This window comes from Triturus cristatus, chromosome 5_2, assembly GCF_964204655.1.
Source record: "Triturus cristatus chromosome 5_2, aTriCri1.1, whole genome shotgun sequence".
NCBI lineage: Eukaryota > Metazoa > Chordata > Amphibia > Caudata > Salamandridae > Triturus > Triturus cristatus.
This window is the reverse complement of record NC_140588.1, coordinates 690,649,371-690,667,308: the sequence shown is the minus strand read 5'-3', so window position 1 is coordinate 690,667,308 and position 17,938 is coordinate 690,649,371. Positions and strand designations below refer to the sequence as shown.

Below are 17,938 nucleotides of genomic sequence, written 5' to 3'. Positions count from 1 at the left end.
CTGGAAGCCACAGGTATTTTGGAAGGGATCCACAAGCCCTGAAGAGTGTCCCAGAGAGTTTTGGCTATCTTTATTGGGCAGAACCATGTTAGCAGATGAGGATTGGGTTTGAGCCACTGCTCTCATTACAACTGTTCAAAATTGCTGTCCCTTTGAATAAAAGTAATAACCTGGGAATACCAAGGCATTTTTACTAAATCTGGATCTCATCTTTGGTTTTATTCAAGAACACCATCCTTCCACTTAAGTATTCGAGGAGGTTGAGTTTGCCCTTGTGGTATCTATCTACCTCCGAGGTGGGTACAGGACGCCGATGTAGAAACATGACACTATTATGTGTGTGAGGTTTTCTCTTCCATAAAGAATGACTTTCCTTCATGCACAGCAGAAGTTCCCAAAAACGTTGATTTCCTGTCTGTTCCTAGAATTGTTAGGTAACAAGATACAGTTTTTGTTTCTCTTTCACTTTAAATGATACTACCATATCCATGTTTGTGATTTGATTCCCATGCCCCTTACCTTTCCTCTTTTTAGAAGCTGGCTGGGATGTTTTTCCATGCTCCAGCCCTTTCTGAATCCCATCCTGGGCAGGAATGGAACTTGTTGTAGCACAAATCTAATCAGGTAATCTTAACATCTCCACATGAGCCTTGAGTTCCACTTCCTTCCAACAAGTGTGCTCAAGGACATTACCTAACAAACACTCCACAGGCATGGAAAGGCTCACAGCAACTTTCAGAAGACCTTACACCCCCTCTCAAATGGAACAAGGCCCACAGGATAGTGATCATATCTGTTGTCAGCCACCACAACCTGCTGGAATGCATTGGGAATTACCTGCTCTAGGAAAATCAGTTGATTCCTTACCATAGTCATGCTGGCTCCTGTATCTCTTAGAGCCTCCTCCCCATGCCCATTGATGGTGATCTGTTGCCTATACTTTGTAGTATTAGAAGGCACATGGATCTTAAGAACCATCTCACTGTCACCCAGGGACACTAGGGTATTTCATCAACTCCCCCACATTAACTGGGACAAACCCCTCCCCCAGCACTTTACTCCCCACCTCTGGAACCTTTCCTCGAGTGGAAGGTTCTGTTCTTTTTGGACAATTGATGTCTCCCTTGAACTGTCCATACTCAGCACTTAACGAGCTCGGGCTGCTGACTTTTGTCACAATAGTTTTTCTTCTGGTGGCCAGATCCGGAATAAAAACCAGACCTCTTCCCATGTGACTGGTTTTGGGGCCTGAAGAAAATTCCTTCTTTTTATCTCCCCTCCTACTTCTGGTGGGAACTCTAACCACCCTTTTGGTAGTCCTCCCCACAAGATGCTTTAAGAAACGTGTCCCTACCCACCGTGGGCATGTACCTTCATTGACTCTCAACCCCAGTACTCCTCTGGGACCTTGTTTACTCTTAGAACCACTTCACTGGCTTGCAACCACTTTTCCACGTTACCCCCCACTAAATAGCTGGGCATCAAATTCTTGGATATTCTGACCCTTTACTCATGTGTAGACACTGCACATATGCAGCTACCATTACTGTTGTTGTACCCTATTTGGAGGACTCTAATATCAAGCTCTGTGAGGTTCAAGGGTAAGTTTCCTCTCCCCCAGATCCATCCTCCTCTGCTCTACAGTTTGCTCCTTGTCTATCTTTAGCTTGGCAAGCTCCAGCTTTAACTTTCTCTCCTCTATCTTGTCTGCCAGCTCCTCTGGGGTAGGTTGTTGGAGAAAATGTTGCTCCCTCCTCTCCAACCCACTACTGTTTCAGACAAGTTATTGGCCATCTCTGCAGGAAGGTCCAGAGCCACAGCAGACTCCAGAATCAGTTCATCCTCCTCTGAAATTTCTGCTCCTCATCTAAATTGTTATCCTCTGTAACCCGTGACTCTGCCAAGGCCCTCAATGTCTTCTGCGGCTCAATTTTCTGTGTAATGTCTCTCATGGAGACCTGAAAATATTGAGGGACATTGTGTGGGGACAAGACAAATCCTATTTAAGTGAATTATTTGCCCCTTCCTTCCATCCTGCCCAGGCAAGGCCATCAGAATGTAGATGTATGTAGATGTGTACTCAGACACACCTATCCTTCTTGTGTTGTGACTGTCTTGAGGAAATGCAAAAAGTGTAGCTGCCATCCACCCCAGTTGTGTAATGGAAAAAGGTTGTTAGGCACACAGTGCAGTAAAATCACTACTTATATGTAATAAAAAGGGAGTTTAAGGCTTGGGAAATAATTTTAAATGCCAAGTAGAAGTGGCAGTTAAGTGCACACACAGGCACTGCAGTGGCAGCCCCAAGACAGGCCTAAAAGGCTATTATTGGGGACGGCACAATTAGTGAGGCAGCCCACTAGTAGCATTTAAATTACAGGCCCTGGGTATATGGTATACCACCTTACAAGGGACTTCCAAGTAAATTAAATACTCCAATCAGGAACACACCAGTTACACATGTTTAGGGAAGAAGCACATGCACTTTAGCAGTGATTACAAGTGGTATAGTACTCAGAGTCCTAATGCCAACAAAAAGATTCAGCAGAACGTGGAGGCAAAAAGCTAAAAGATTGGGGGAAGACCTCCCTAAGGCTGACATGTCTAACACTCTATAGTGACTAATTCAAGTCGCATATGAAATCAAAAGAATTTATTTCAATTAATGAGCTACTTGGTAGTGGAGGACGAGCGTGAAAGAGCTCCTCCACTCTCAACACCATTCAACTTTCAAAACTACATCTTACAAAATTCTAAATGTCACTTACATCATAGAGTTCTGAACTAGAATGTTTAATGAAGCTTGTTCCAAAAAACAGGAATGCGTTTACTGTACACAGAGAGTATCACACATCTCCCTTTCCTCCAAAACAGCAAAAAGGACAACACCAAACTCATAAGACACAAATAAGGGTAACAACACCACAAACACCTAAGACACCAAAAAAGTAAAGAACACAATGATCAGATGCGTGGCCAGCTAGGCTTAGCAAAAATGAGCAAACACATAACGAAACATGTTTAACAGGTGCAAAATCTAATTTGATTTAACAATGGAATTAATTACATAACACAATTATCGGGTGAAAAACATACTTGGTATAACAATAGTACTAGCACTTTTACGTTGTCTGACATCAACTTTGGATGAGTCTTCAGCATTTTGACCACCATTCCTCTTCCTAGAAACCGAACATGAATCAGTAACTTTTTCCCCACTACCAAATGGTTGACGCATGATCTTGTGACACATTTCATTAGAATTATGTCCATTCCAATCACCACTTTCTGGCATCTTCTTTCCAACCTTTACTTTTACTTTACTCCAACTGCGGACAACTGTCAATCACATGGCCTTCCGTAAAAAACGAAAGACTCTGCTATTTCCCTAAATCCGTCTCCTGGTCCTTGATCAGACCCATAGCGCTGGGACACTCCCGGGTAGCCATGCGCTCTACAAGTGTCCTTTCATTCATTCATTCATTCACTTTTGCCAGATTCCACTAATGATCACCATCTTTAATGGCTTTCCCATAAATGTTTTCCTCTCTGACCAGTTTGCTAAATTTACTCTTTCTTTGCTTAAAATGAACAGAAGATTTTACATGGACCAAGTCACCAATTTTGACCTGAACCATTTTGGCACTCTTCCCATTGTCATACATATTTTTTGCTTTCATGGAGGGACTTCAGCATTTCTCTTTGCCAATCCTTTCAAAGGAGCCACATCAGATTAACTTTTTATCCACTTCAACATCCACGCAGAACAAAAACCTGTATTTGGTTTTTGCCCCCACTGAAGATGAAATGGAGTGATTTAGTGTTGGGGTGAGGTGAGGTCTTATAAAGCTGTAACATACTGTGCACGACTTTCCCCTTATCAACATTAAAGAGTTTAGCTCACCTGATGCATTCCCCCACCACCCTGTTCATCCTCTCCACAAAGCCCAATGGTTTGAGGGTGATAAAAAGAACTTTTGAGATGTTTGACCCCCACACCCCTGAAGAAAACTCTCCATTTCTTTACACACAAATTTTGCACCATTATCAGAAACAATGTATTCAGTAAATCCTTCCCTTACAAAGATTTCTCTAAGAAATGTAACAATAGTGCTACCTTTAGGATCTTTGAACATCTTTTATTCTGGCCACATTGAACAGCAGTCAACTAGAACCACTATAGAACTGGACCCACCTGTTAAAGAATCATATGGTCCCATAATATCTATACCCAGTTTAACCCATGGTCCACATGGACACTCAATAGGCATCAGAGGAGGAGTAAACACTGTCAGATGTTTTCTGCATATTTGCAAATTAAACATTTTTCCACCACTTCATCAACCTCAGTATCCATTTTTGTCCACCAAAATGACTCTTACATCCCTCTTCTAGTAAATGATGCCCCAAGACGAGCCTCATGAGCATTTTCAATGATAATTCTTCTCAAGGCATGTGGATCATAAAACCAATCAATCCTCAACAGAGATTTCATCAACCACTTTACAAAATGGCTGTAATAATGGTGAAAGAACCTTCTCCCTGGGCCAACCTCTCTTGACTAAGTCTATGATTTGCTGCAAAACATGATCTCCTGACATAGCTTCCTTCCATGCTTCTTCGAACATGTCTTTAATTCAGGAATTTTTTGGGACACCACTAGGCAATCCTCAAAATCTTTATCCATCAAATCAGACAGTTTCACGTCTCTATCACATTCCTTTTCACGTTTACGTGGAAAATGGGAAAGAAAATCAGCTGTACTATTCCTTACCCTCGGAATGTGAGTGATCTCAAAATTGTATTGTATCAGTTTGGAGGACAGCCTTAATATATGTAGAGAGCAAACCTTTCTACCTCCAGCACTTAGAATGTTTACCAAAGGTTCATGATCTGTTTGCAGCTTGAAATGCCTTTCCCACACGTAGGTGTGGGGTTTCTCAATTGTCTAGCAACATTCAAGCCACTCTCACTCTATCACAGAATATACAAATTGCACCTCCCTAAGAACCCTAGAAGCAAAGGCTATAGTGAGCTCCTTGCTGCCATCAACCTGTGTAAGAGTGGCACCAAGACCAACCTGGCTGACATGTATGGTGATACAACAAGACAAACTTGGGTAATAAGGTTTAAGAGCTTCACAGTGACTCAAAAGCAATTTAAACTGAATGCCATATCACACTCCTCGCACCAAACACATTTGGTGCCTTTCTTAAGAAGATCACTAATGGGCCTTACTATGGTTGCAAAACTAGGATTTAAACACGAATAAAACTCGCATACACCTAAAATGATTTGACACATGCCTTGTCACAGGGAGGTTTAGCTCTAACTATGGATTCAACTAAACCCTGTCTAGGACTCGGACCATCCTTTGAGATAACATGTCCATTATACTCCTCCTCACTACAGAGAAATTTACATTTTTCCTTTTTCAAAACAACTCCTTGGTATTTGAAAATAAGCAAACACGTTCCAGAATGACATTCTGTTCTTCAACATTTTTCTCTAAAACTAAGACATTATTTTGGAAAGCCAGGACCCCTTCAACATTCTTCAAAAGGTTATACATGACCCTCGAAATCACAGAGTCCAGGCCAAAAGGCATCCTTCACTATTGGAATGTGCCAATGTGGAAAAAAAATGCTGTCAAATTTCTGGAAGACAGATGTAGTTGTACTACATGATACGTGCTAGCTAGTTAATGTTTAGAAAAAATGGTGTCACCTGCAGTACCTGTGAATGGTAAACATCCATAACAAATCAGTCATTACAATGACCTAACTTTAAAACGCAACTGTTACAACACAACTACCTTTACATTGCATGCCATTACAATGCATGTCACTACAACTGAGGGAGCAAGGACTCGTTTATGTGAGACTTGCTCGAATTCAATTCACTCGCTTAACTTATTAACTTTTTAACATTAAATTATTAATTGTGTCTTGTGATTAACCCTCACACATTACAAGACAGTGAAGCTTGCCTATGTGTTTACTATCCATTAACACGGATAGCGGACTAACAGGATAAACTATACTGCGCATGCGTAAACTGCATCTACGTAATGTGACGTTTAACAGCTTTAGAGGGAATTTCTCATGCATGAGCAGAATGCACTAACATGGCGTCTTCAAGAACCACATGCCTTGCACCTGCTTTGCTATCTAGAAAACGCTTTATTTACTAAGAGCTAATGCAGGGAAGTATTATTGAATAAAGGGGAATAGAGTAGATGTAAGTGGTATACAGTGAAATCATTTATTTCTTGAATTAATATTTTCTCTTTTGACTTTTCCATTAGTTCATATTTGGGCCTTCTTGCCATAACCCGAGTGATTGAGTGAAAACCTTCTACGCATGTGTGACCACTACTTCTCCTGGAAGAATGATCCCTTGATTGGACCACATACAAGGCCACCGTCCGCTAAACCCTGGGAAACACGGATGTCAAAAGTGCAGTGGCTGAAGTCATATGAACATTACTGATAGAAATGTTTCAACTGTGAATAAAACTGGGTGGGAATAAAGTAAAGTGCATATTAATAAGGGGATGGGTTTGGGAATGATGAAAAGTGCTATGCCATCATGTGTGATTACCGGATGCCCTTTGCCTGTCCAATCAGAATTTGTATTTTTGCGATAATGCAACTTTAGGGGGTGGTACGTTAACCCAAAAGGTATAACTAAGGTAGTTTAGTTAGTTGGGGTGCGCGTGATCCTGAGAGGGGAGATGCTGTCAGAGTTATTGATGATGCTGATGCTGTGAGATGCTGAAGAAGATTTGAATAGAGAATTACTTATCTTAAGCAAATAATTAGAAGAAGATCACAGAAGAAATTCGAGGAGGAAGAGAGAGTCAGAGAGGGGTGCAGCGAGTCGTCGGTTCTAGAGAGGTCCACTGTCCTGTCCTAATTCCTGTCCTGGAAACCTTTGTCGCCTGATCTTTCCCAGTGGACCCTTACCAGCCCTTTGGCCAGGGGGCTGGTCTTCACACCATCTGTGGTAACTATATGATTCGTATATTTCCTGATCTACTGCTGTCTTTATCCTCTCCTTTCTGAGCAATGTCAATCTATTTAATTTGTGAGAGTATTTGAATTGATTGATTTTTCCTCCCTAATGATTGATGGTGTCCGTGGTATATTTGAATGGTTCACTCACATTTAAACTTTAGATAAAGGTTTTGAAAACTTCCAGAGTCTGTGTTTATTATTATAGATGAATTATTTACAAGAGAGGTTATGTGCATCGATTCTTCACCATCAACTAGTTCCAATTAATTTGGTTTGTCGACCAAATGGAAAGAACTTCTTGATCAGTGATAAGAATGTGGAAGAAATATGAATTACTGTAATATTGATCAATAGGTAAACAAACGTTCCCCCAGCGGCGAACCAGGTGAATTTCAGTGATAGGTGTATGTTTTGATGGGCCCAGGTGAATATATGGTATTGGAATATCTGTTGTTGGTGCGCCGCTGGTTCAGTTTTCTGGTAGCAGAGTTATGGTTATTATTGACTAGTTTGGTGATGAGTATTGATTATTGATTTCTGTTTTAACAAACCCGTTCGCGTTGCGTTTTATGTTGTTTGGAAACACAGGTACAGTGATACCTGGAACTGCCTGGAAGGAATAGCGGGTGATGGAAGTAGCCTTACTGCTCTGAGGTTACTCTGAGGTTACTCGTCTGTTGGAATAGCACTGAGAAGATATGCAGGGCTGGCAGTGGTAAATTAGGGACTATTTTGTGAAAAAGTGAGAGTGATTGAAAGCAGAGAGTTCGCTGGTGAAACTTTGGTGTTATATCACCTAGAAAGGGTAACACTGAAGGAGTAGCAGGTTCTTCCGAGTTAGAGTGACAGCAAAAGAGTTAGCTGGTGAAACTTTGGTCTTACAGAACCTAGAAAGAGTAACACTGAAGGAGTAGCAGGCTCTTCCGAGCTTGTGTGAAGAGTAAATAGAAGACTTTACTCATTGAAGAGTGAGCAGAATGGTTTACTTGCAGTAAAAATAAATCTATCCTTTATTTAGTGGAACAGGCAGAGTAGCGAATGTTTTTATGTTGTTACTAACGAAGAAGAATTAACGCATTACCTTGCGAAGGAGGGTCAGTCGCCAGAGTTAGACTGACGTCACAGTGTGCTGCGCTGGGATTGGTGGAAACAGTGGGCGAGTGTGACAAACGCAGATTGTAAAGGAGGGGTCAGTAGTAAGGAGTTATACTGATGTCACAAAAAAGCCGTGCTGGGATTGGTCAAACCACAAGCGTGAACTCGAGTCTAATTGGTTGGGAAAATTAAAAGCCACATTAGGATAGGACGGAGAAAATTATATGCGAGATTGGGAAAAGGTTATTGTAGGGAAACGCCCAGATAGAAGATTTTTAGGATTTGCAGAATACAATTGTATACATCGATACTTACTGAAAATGTATAGAGAAGAGAGAAAAATGTAATTAATAAAAATAATTAAGAACTTCTTTAAGAAAGACAAGATGGTATTGACTAGAGAAGGGATTCTTATTCCTCCTCCGAAAACACCTGCTTCATTTATGATGATGTAGAGAGGTTACCATACCTGTGTATGGTTAGAGAATTGGGTAAATTACACCAAAGGTGATGGAGTCTTAGCTTTCCCAGAATATGGTACATTCAATGGGAGAGTTCTTCAGAATTTTAGAATGAGAATGAATGATTTAGAACCCAGACCAAGATTAACTCAGTATGAAGCTTTGGAAGAATGGGAGACTGAGTCATTTGAGCATGATAAATCCAGAAGTAGTAGGATTTATAGAGGATTTTTCCCAAGATATTTATGTGAATCACAAGATGGTCAGATGAAGCAATGGAGGAAAGCAATGATTACAAAAGGGTTATATCCAGTGTTAGCGGTTGAAGAACAGACAGGAAGCAAGTGTAGAGAGAAAAAGCACATGAATGTGATGGGATATGGTGAATCAGAAGATTCATTTTTAGAGGATATTTTAACTAAAAATCCTCCCCCATATCAGGAAGGACTCAATAGAATAGTCTCCCCAAGTGCCTCATTATTAGAAACTCATTTAGTTCCGCAAATTTTGCATGATAACTCAATAAATAGAGTACACCTCGAAAAGGAAATTGAGGCTCTGAACAAAAATAGAGAAGAATTGATATAGGAAAAAAATCAAATAACTTTGCCTGCAGAAGCCCTGACAGTACCTGTAACTATAGGTCCATAATTGCGGAAGATCAAGCCAGTGAGTCCAGTTCAGTTTTTTCATTAATGGATCTCACTATAGGATAGCCAGTAATTGGAACTCCAAAAAGAAGTTTACTTGATCATGGGAGGGAAAGAGAGACAGTGACACCTCCAATCACTAAAAGAACAACAGCAGTCACTCCAGAAGATTTGGAAAGTTGGTCACAGGGAATAGAAAGACATAGTTCAGTTCCAAAGATTTTAGACATTTATAAATAGAAAGTGGAATTAGAGGAAGTGATTGCTGGAAATGTGGGATTAGGGAGATTGAATGATTACAATGAAGAAGAATTTTTGTTTGTATGTAGGAGTATTACGCAAAATGCAAAGGTGTATCATGAAATATTGATGGAAATGGCTGCAGAGATTGGAATAGACATAGGGAAATCAAAAACCCTATCGAGTGGAATTCACAGACAAGGATTTGGAAAACATGAATGTGTCTGGTAGAAAATTACAAGTAAAAGAACTAATGAACATTTTGCAGAAGTGGGGAGATATGGACAAATGGAATACTAGGTGGACAAAAAAGAAAGAGGAAGCAAAGGCGAAGGAAGCGTCAACATCTGCTTTCTTAATAAAAGGCACAGAAAAGGTAGAGAGGTTGTGTCCCATGAGAGAAGTACCTGGTGGTGGATATGTTCATGTCCCATGGAGCAGACAGGATATTTTGTCATTTACAAATGATTTTCCGAAATTGAGAGAAAAACCCGTGGAGTGGTACAAGCAGGTTGAGAGGTTTATGAAGGTGTCAAAAGTTTTGTTGAAGGACCTGGATGGTTTATTTGACATTGTGGTACCTGCAGATTTATGGACAGAGTGTAAAATCACAGTCAATTGGCCGAGTGAGGAGTATCCAAGAGATGCTAAAACAGGAGCACCCTCAGATGATGTGATGAAAAAGTTTCACCAAGTGATTACTTTCTTAAAAGGGAAAATTCACCCAAAAAAGAGAGATTGGGTAAAGATAGACAGGACAACTGAAGAATCAAATAAGTCTGTACATGCCTATTATGAGAGGCTGTTATAGGTGTTCAAGCAGTACAGCGGTTTTGAGAATATTGGCGAAAAGGATATGGGACATTTTGTGTATTGGTTTGTGTATGGCTTGAAACCGGAGATTTTCAAATGATTCAGCAACATATGATTTGCTGGCAGAGCAAAAGCATTAACGATATTTTAAAGTACGTCAAATATTGTGGCAAGGATATTGAGGCCAGACATAAAAAGTTAAAAGAGAAAATGATGTGGGCACAAGTGAAATTGACAGAACAGCAGGAATTAAAATTAAATGCAGAGACTGGCAAGGAGTTGACCCAGAATGATCAGGGAATGAATGATGGTAAATTGAGAGGGAGAATGAATAGAGAGGATGCGAAAAAGAAGTTTTCATGTCACGGATGCGGGAAGCTTGGACATTGGAGAAATGAGTGTAAGAATATTCAGAATAATAATGGGCCAAATCAAAATGTAAACCCACAGGTGCAGACTGGAGGGGTGGTGAATCAGCCACAGCAGGTAGTTAATCCACAGTATCAGGTGCCTCCAGCTCCTATGCCAAGCTTTGTGAACCCTCAAAAGTACAGCACAGACGCCGGATTTCCAGGAGGAAGTGGTAAGAAAAATTCTGTGATTTCACAATATCTTTTGAAAAGTACTGACAGTGCCGTAGAAGATTGACGGTGCCTGAGAGGGGAGGTAGAGGAGTGCATGCTTGGCGCATCCTTACCGGTAGATCAGTCATGTCCTTTTATTGATGGCAAAGTGGAAGGTAATGATATCACTTTTCTATTGGATACCGGTGCTACCCGTTCTACTGTGAGAACAGCAGACATCCCAAACCTATCCATCGCAGGAGATAGTATCCAAGTCATTGGTGTTTCAAACCAACAAATTAAAACCCCACTTACAAGGCCAATGGAGGTGCATATTGGTAATTTTAAAGATATGCATCGATTTATTGTTTGTGAGTCTAGTCCTGTAATTTTAATAGGTAGAGACCTGCTGCGCAAGATGAACTGCACAATCTATTGCACACAGGATGTTGTTGCTTTCCAAACCCCTGATGAAGATATTGTCTATAAGATAATGTTAGCGAAGCAAGGTACTGAAGTCAATGAGATTTTTTTTCTAATGACCTCAAATGAATTACCAGAAGAGTTAAAAACTACAGTGAACCCAGAAGTGTGGGTCTTTACAGGGAAACAAATTGGATTGATGGCAAATGTAGATCCTGTTAAAGTAACAGTGAAAGAAGGTGCAGTCTATCCAAACACCCGACAATACAAGATGAGTTCAGAAGTGAAAGAAAGAGTTGCTTTAGAAATAGAACAAATGTTTGAACAAGGCATTTTAAAAGAAATAATGAGCAGCCCTTGTAATTGAGGAGATTCTTGTATCGCGCATACTTAGCCCAGTGGGCGTCAAGGCGCCTAGATAAAATACAGCAACTAAAGACCCTACCTAGTCCTATTTAATCATGAGTAGGCCTTCTTAAAGAAATACGTTTTTAGAGCCTTTTTGAAAGAGTCGATGGAAGGGAGAGTTTTTATCTCCATGGGGAGGGAGTTCCACAATTGCGGAGCGACGACGGAAAAGGCTCTGGCTCCCCATCTGACAAATTTGATGCGGGGGACAGCTAGTTGACAGAGTCCCGCAGAGCGCAGGTTTCTTGTGGGGACATAGCGCGAGAGAAGAGAGCCAATGGCACTAGCAGGACTGTCCATCAATGCTCTGTGGGTGAGACAGAGGATTTTGAAGGCGATTCTGTGCTGTACCGGAAGCCAATGAAGCTCTTTCCTGGCTAAGGTGGCAGAGGAGGCTTTGGAGAGATTCAAAACAAAGCGTGCTGCAGAGTTCTGAAGAGTCTGCAAACGGTGGATCAGCCCTTTGTTGACTTCCATATAGAGGGAGTTGCAGTAATCCAGTCTCGAACCCACCAGGGCGACTGCAACCTGTTTACGCGCCTGGGGGGAAAGGTACCCACGGATTTTGTTGAGTACCCGGATCACACCACAGCAGGTAGCAACGGTCCTGTTGACTTGCAGGGACATAGAGAGTGAGGTGTCAAATATCACTCCCAGATTTCTGGCAGATAGGGAGGGGGTGGGGCAGATACCAAGAGAAGAGGGCCACCACTCGCTCGACAAAAGATTCTGGTTCTTCCCAAATATCAACACCTCGGTTTTTTCACCATTCAGCTTCAGGGAATTTATAGTCATCCAGTCTGCCACATACTGCATGCAAACCCTGAAGCTGGCGGCAGATGTACTAACCGAGGTGTGAGCAAGAGAGACCATAATCTGCGTGTCGTCTGCATAGGATACCACCTCCATCCCCTGAGATTTAATAAGTCTTGCAAGGGGGGCCACATAGATGTTAAAAAGGGTCGGACTTAAGGCCGACCCTTGTGGCACCCCACATTGCAGAGACTTGGCAGGGGAGAGGTGGTTCCCAAGCATCACTCTCTGTTCCCTTTCGGTCAGGAAGGAATTTAGGAGACTCAAGGCCGATCCAGTGACACCCGCCTCCCTTAGCCGAGATGACAAGATGGCGGGGGAGAGGGTGTCGAAAGCGGCCGTGAGGTCCAACAGAACTAGGACCGTGGTTTGGCCAGAGTCCACCTTGCGTCGGATGTTATCGACCACATAGGTAAGGGCGGACTCTGTGCTGTGGTGTTTTCTGAAACCGTGCTGAGTGTTATCCAGGTATTCAGAAGATTCGAGAAAGGCAGATAGATGGAAATTCAAATGCGACTCAAGCAACTTCGCGGGTGCAGGAAGAAGCGAAATGGGCCGAAAATTTTTCAGCATGGCCGGGTCAAGAGTCGGCTTCTTAAGTAGCGGTTTGACTATTGCCTTCTTCCAAATAGAAGGGAAAGAGCCTTGAGCGATGGCCTTATTTAAGACGTTAAGCAGAAGAGGAGAAAGGTGGATTCTACACTCTTTCAGTTTCTTAAGGGGTATCGGATCAAGGGGGGAGGCCGATTTAATTTTGTCAAGAAGTGAATTCAGAGATTCAAGGGATAGGGAGGGAAAAGTTGTGAGTAGGCGAGGAGGGTCCTTGCCTAGTGCATCAAGATTGGATATGAGAGGGGGAGTGTTATGGTCAAGAGCAAGACGGTGGGATTCGAGAGAGACGTGAATGTCATGTATTTTGTTGTGAAAGAAGTCTGAAATATCGTTACAGAATTGTTGAGAGCTGACTACTGGATCGGGAAGTTGCAGGGAACATAAAGAGTCAGCGATTTTGAAGAGATCTCTTGAAGAAGAGAGAGAGCTGGTCAGATTTGAGAAATATTCCTGTTTCTTGATTATGACTTGGTATTTGTAGGCACGTAGTGCGGATTTATGAGCCTCTATCTTTTAAGTCCCAGGATTTCCTCCACTTCCTTTCACTACTCCTGCAGCCCTGTCTCATAAGTCTGAGCTGGTCAGAGAACCAGGGTGCAGTAGGTTTGAGGCGTGCTACATAGCACAGGGATGAGGGGGCGAGATTTTCAACTGCTTTGGAGATGGAGTCAGTCAGAGACTGGGCTGCCTCTGAAGCATCCGTGACAGCTAGAAGTTCGGAAGTGGAGATCAGAGGGGCAATAGTGTCATCTGAGATATTCCTTAAGTTTCTCCTAAGAATAAAAGGAGTGGTATTGTGATTGGAGGAACTGGTGCCGGGGATGTCAAGATCGAATGGTACAGCAAAGTGATCGGACCAGACCACCTGTAGAGGAGCGCCAATGGAAAGCCTGTCGTCGTTAGAGAATAGACCATCAAGAATATGTCCTGCCTTATGTGTAGGACTATTTACGTGCTGGATGAAGTCACACGCTTTGAGGGTTTCAACGAGAGAGATAGTGTCTTTAGAGTTGGTCTCGTCTAAGTGAAAATTAAAATCACCCAAGATGGTAAAGGCTGTTTTTCCGATATACGGTTCAAGAATAGTCATAAGTTCAGAAGGAAAGCTGGCCCTGGTGCCAGGAGGTCTGTAAATAAGGATCCCAGAGAAAGAAATTGAGGGAGATGGGGTAATGCAAAAATAGAGTGCTTCCACACGAGATAGGGGTAGAGGTATAGGTTTGATCACACAGAGAGAGGGAGTTTTAACAAGAATGGCGATGCCACCCCCTCTACATAGTTGTCTGTCCTGCCTGTAAAGGGCATAGCCGTCAGGTATAGCCATAAGTAAATCATGTCCGGAGGAGTCAGAGGCCCAGGTCTCCGTAATGAATACCCAGTCTGGTTGTCGACTGTCGACGAAGTCGTGAAATGCAACATTATGCTTGATCAGAGAGCGAGCATTTATTAGAAAGCCAGATTTCCGCAGTTGGACAGGCTGTATGCACGGGAGGGGTGCAGAGGGGGCGATATCCTTTGAGAATTTGAGGGAGGCCGAGCAAGCCCAGCACCTGTGGGAATGCAGGATCCCCTCAGGGGAGAAACGGTGGGAGCAAGGCAGGGACACGGGACGGAGGGCCAGGAGGTCGGAATGGGAATAACGTCCGGAAGAGCCACAACTCGCAAGAGTGAGAGATGGGTCCAGCCCGACCTGCAGCCCGTCCTCAGCGCGGACGGGCGCAGACGGGCTGGACTCTGGCGTGACTCCGGCGGGCATCCGGCGCGTCCGCAAACGCGTCCGCTACGCGGAAAGACCTGTCCGTATTTTAAGGGCAGCTAGAGCGCGTGAGTGCGTCCCCCACACCCAAGATGGCCGCTGTGATCCCTCGCCTCCCCGGGACCGGCTCTCAGCGTCAATACTCAGCTGAGAGCGGCCCAGGTGGTAGAGGGAGATCAGGAAAGGTAGGCAAGTTGCCAGCGAGCAGAAACGCTTAAAAATACAGCGTGGTTAAAATACAGAACAAATACTCGAGGAGCGAGTCTAAAAGAGCGCTAATCACACAGCAAGTAATCTGTTGGAAAAGCAATTCAGGGATAGCGTTGAGAGACCTCCGGCTTCCGCCTCAGAGGGTGAGAAGTGAAGTTGTCAGGAGACGCTGACCTAAGCCCTCTTTTAAGGGCAGCTAGAGCGCGTGAGTGCGTCCCCCACACCCAAGATGGCCGCTGTGATCCCTCGCCTCCCCGGGACCGGCTCTCAGCGTCAATTCACCCATAATAGGAATTAAAAAGCCTAATGGAAAGTACAGAGTAGTGCAGGATTGGCGGAAATTAAATTAAATTGTAGTGCCTTGTTGTCCAGTAGTACCAAACCCTGCAGTAAATTTATATCAGATTCCCTGTAATGCAGGCTGGTTTCCAGTAATTGATTTATGCCATGCCTTTTTCTCTATTCCTTTGCACCCAGATAGTCAATATCTTTTTGCCTTTAAATCTGATGGCCGTGTCTTGGCATGGTGCAGAGTTCCTCAAGGGTATACTGAGAGTCCCTCAATCTTTAACCAGATCTTGAATAAGTATTTGGAAACATTAGTCATGCCCCGAACGTCAGTTCTGGTGCAGTATATTGATGACCTGCTGGTCGCATCAAGGACACGTGAGGACTGTGTCACTGACTCAATTGCATTATGAAATCATTTGGCAGAAGGAGGACAAAAAGTATCTCCTGAAAAAAGGCAATTTTGTAAACAAGGAGTAAGATACTTAGGCCACATCTTTGAAAGAGGAGTCAGAAAAGTAACTACAGAAAGAATAAAAATAATAAAACAAATGTCACTACCTCACAATCAAAGAGAAATTAGAATGTTTCTGGGAGTAGTTGGATATTTTAGACAATGGATTATGAGGTTTTCCTTGTTGGCAAAACCATTAATCCAGATGACCCGAAAATGTGCAAATGACCCAATTGTTTGGACTGATAACTGTGTTGAAGCTTTTATGAGATTACGAGACTGTCTGTGTGAGGCCTCTGCTTTAGGCATGCCTGACTACACAAAAGAATTTGCACTGTTCTGTTGTGAAAGAGAAAATTGTGCACTTAGAACAAAGTGAACCTATTGTGATGGGACATACAGTTAAAGTTTTCGCACCCCATTCAGTGAGATTCTTTTAACCAGAACTCGAACTCAGCAACTTACTCCCAGTCGGATGACTAAGTATAAAAGAGTGATTCTGGGAGCAGAAAACGTGACAGTAGTGAGATGTACAGTATTAAACCCCGCAACTCTACTTCCAGATCCCAGCTGTGAAGAGGTGATGGATGATATAGATCATGATTGCTTGGATGTGACAGAGCTGTGTACAAAGCCCCAACCTGTCATTAGAGAAGAGTCCCTGAAAGACCCAGATCATGAGCTGTTTGTAGATGGCTCCTGCTTGAGAATTGAGGGAGGAGGACTTAATGCTGTCTATGCCGTTTGTAAAATTTCAGGTCTAGTTGAAGCATCCCATTTGCCAGGAGTAAAGTCTGCACAAGTAGCAGAATTGATGGCTTTGATTAAAGCATGCAAATTTAGGAGAAGCTGGAGGATAACCATATTTACTGACAGTCAATATGGTTACGGGATTGTGCATGAATATGTCCAGATTTGGCAGCAGAGGGGATTTCTGAGTTCTTCAGGATCTCCAATAAGAAATGGGAAAATTGTGAAAGAGCTATTAGAAGCAATTCAATTGCCAAAAGAAATAGCAGTGGTCAAGTGTGCTACTCACCAGTCAGGAAATGACTACGTGATAGCCGGTAACAGATATGCTGACTAAATTGCTAAATATTGTGCAAAAACTAATATGGCACTGTGAGGAAGTTCCACAGTTAACCCCCCCGAAGCCTTGAGGGGCCAATGGACAACTCACCTTGGTTCCCGTGTGTCGCGGGAATCCAGACGATCCAGCAATCCAGACGCTAACAATGGACTGTCCTTCCACTTCCCAGGGCAGAGCTACAGTGGTGCCAGGATCGGAGCCAATCCAAAGCGGGTACGTGAGCAAGGAAGTCCAATCAGGAGTCCTGAGGGAAGACGAAAAGGAGTCGAAGACAGCGAGAAGGGACGTCGCGGGAAACCAGAAAGAGGAGACTGACGGGGAAGAAGACGCAAAGGAGGGCTCCTGTGAAACCGACTCCAGGAACGGGACTGGTCGAGAAGGTGACACCCTGCAGAACACGGAGACCAGGGCTGTGGCGGCGGAAGGCAACGAGACCAAAGAAGACCTGGACGTGTGGTGGGAAGAGTGGTGTACCCTGGCAGATGCACAGGAGCGTTGCGGTTTGAGGCGGTACGTGCTGCGGGCACAAGGGTGTGTTGTTGGGTGGAGGGTGGATCAAGGAGCCTCATCACAACCACACTAGAGGGGCTCAAACACTGATTCTGGGTGTTGACGGCCCTTGGGTTGTTTACCATCCTTCCTTTTCTGCCTCACTACTCAGCACTACCCTTACCTTTTTAAGGGAATAGTTTCCCCGACCGGCACGCCCAAGACACAATTGAACCAGGGAGCACTCAGCAAAAGCCCTATAGTCAAAGCGCACCTTATTTATTTATTTATTTCCCCTTCGGCATTACTTTATTTCACCTGGGTGTGGTGGAAGAATACCCGACCTATTGTCAAAAATACTTACCGCTTCCTTTTGTTGTGTGTTCCATCCCTCAAAGCCTCCTGGGGTTCCATCCCTCAAAGCCTCCTGGGATCCCATCCTTCAGCAGGGGAGCATCTAAAAGGAAGAAAGAAGAGGAAGAGCGTGAAGAAATGTTCTATAAAACCTTCCGGACAACACTATGTATATGTATAAATAGAGATTTCTCTCATAA

The 17,938-nt window shown here is 43.2% G+C and overlaps 1 long non-coding RNA gene across 1 annotated transcript in view; it reads right to left on the bottom strand.

The window, feature by feature from the left end:
• LOC146829130 (uncharacterized) overlaps positions 1-17,938 on the bottom strand; it is a 276,470-nt gene that overhangs the window by 51,316 nt on the left and 207,216 nt on the right. Inside the window, exon 3 of the long non-coding RNA XR_014961914.1 lies at positions 17,749-17,841. This is a non-coding gene — a long non-coding RNA (uncharacterized LOC146829130). The remainder of the gene's footprint in view (positions 1-17,748; positions 17,842-17,938) is intronic.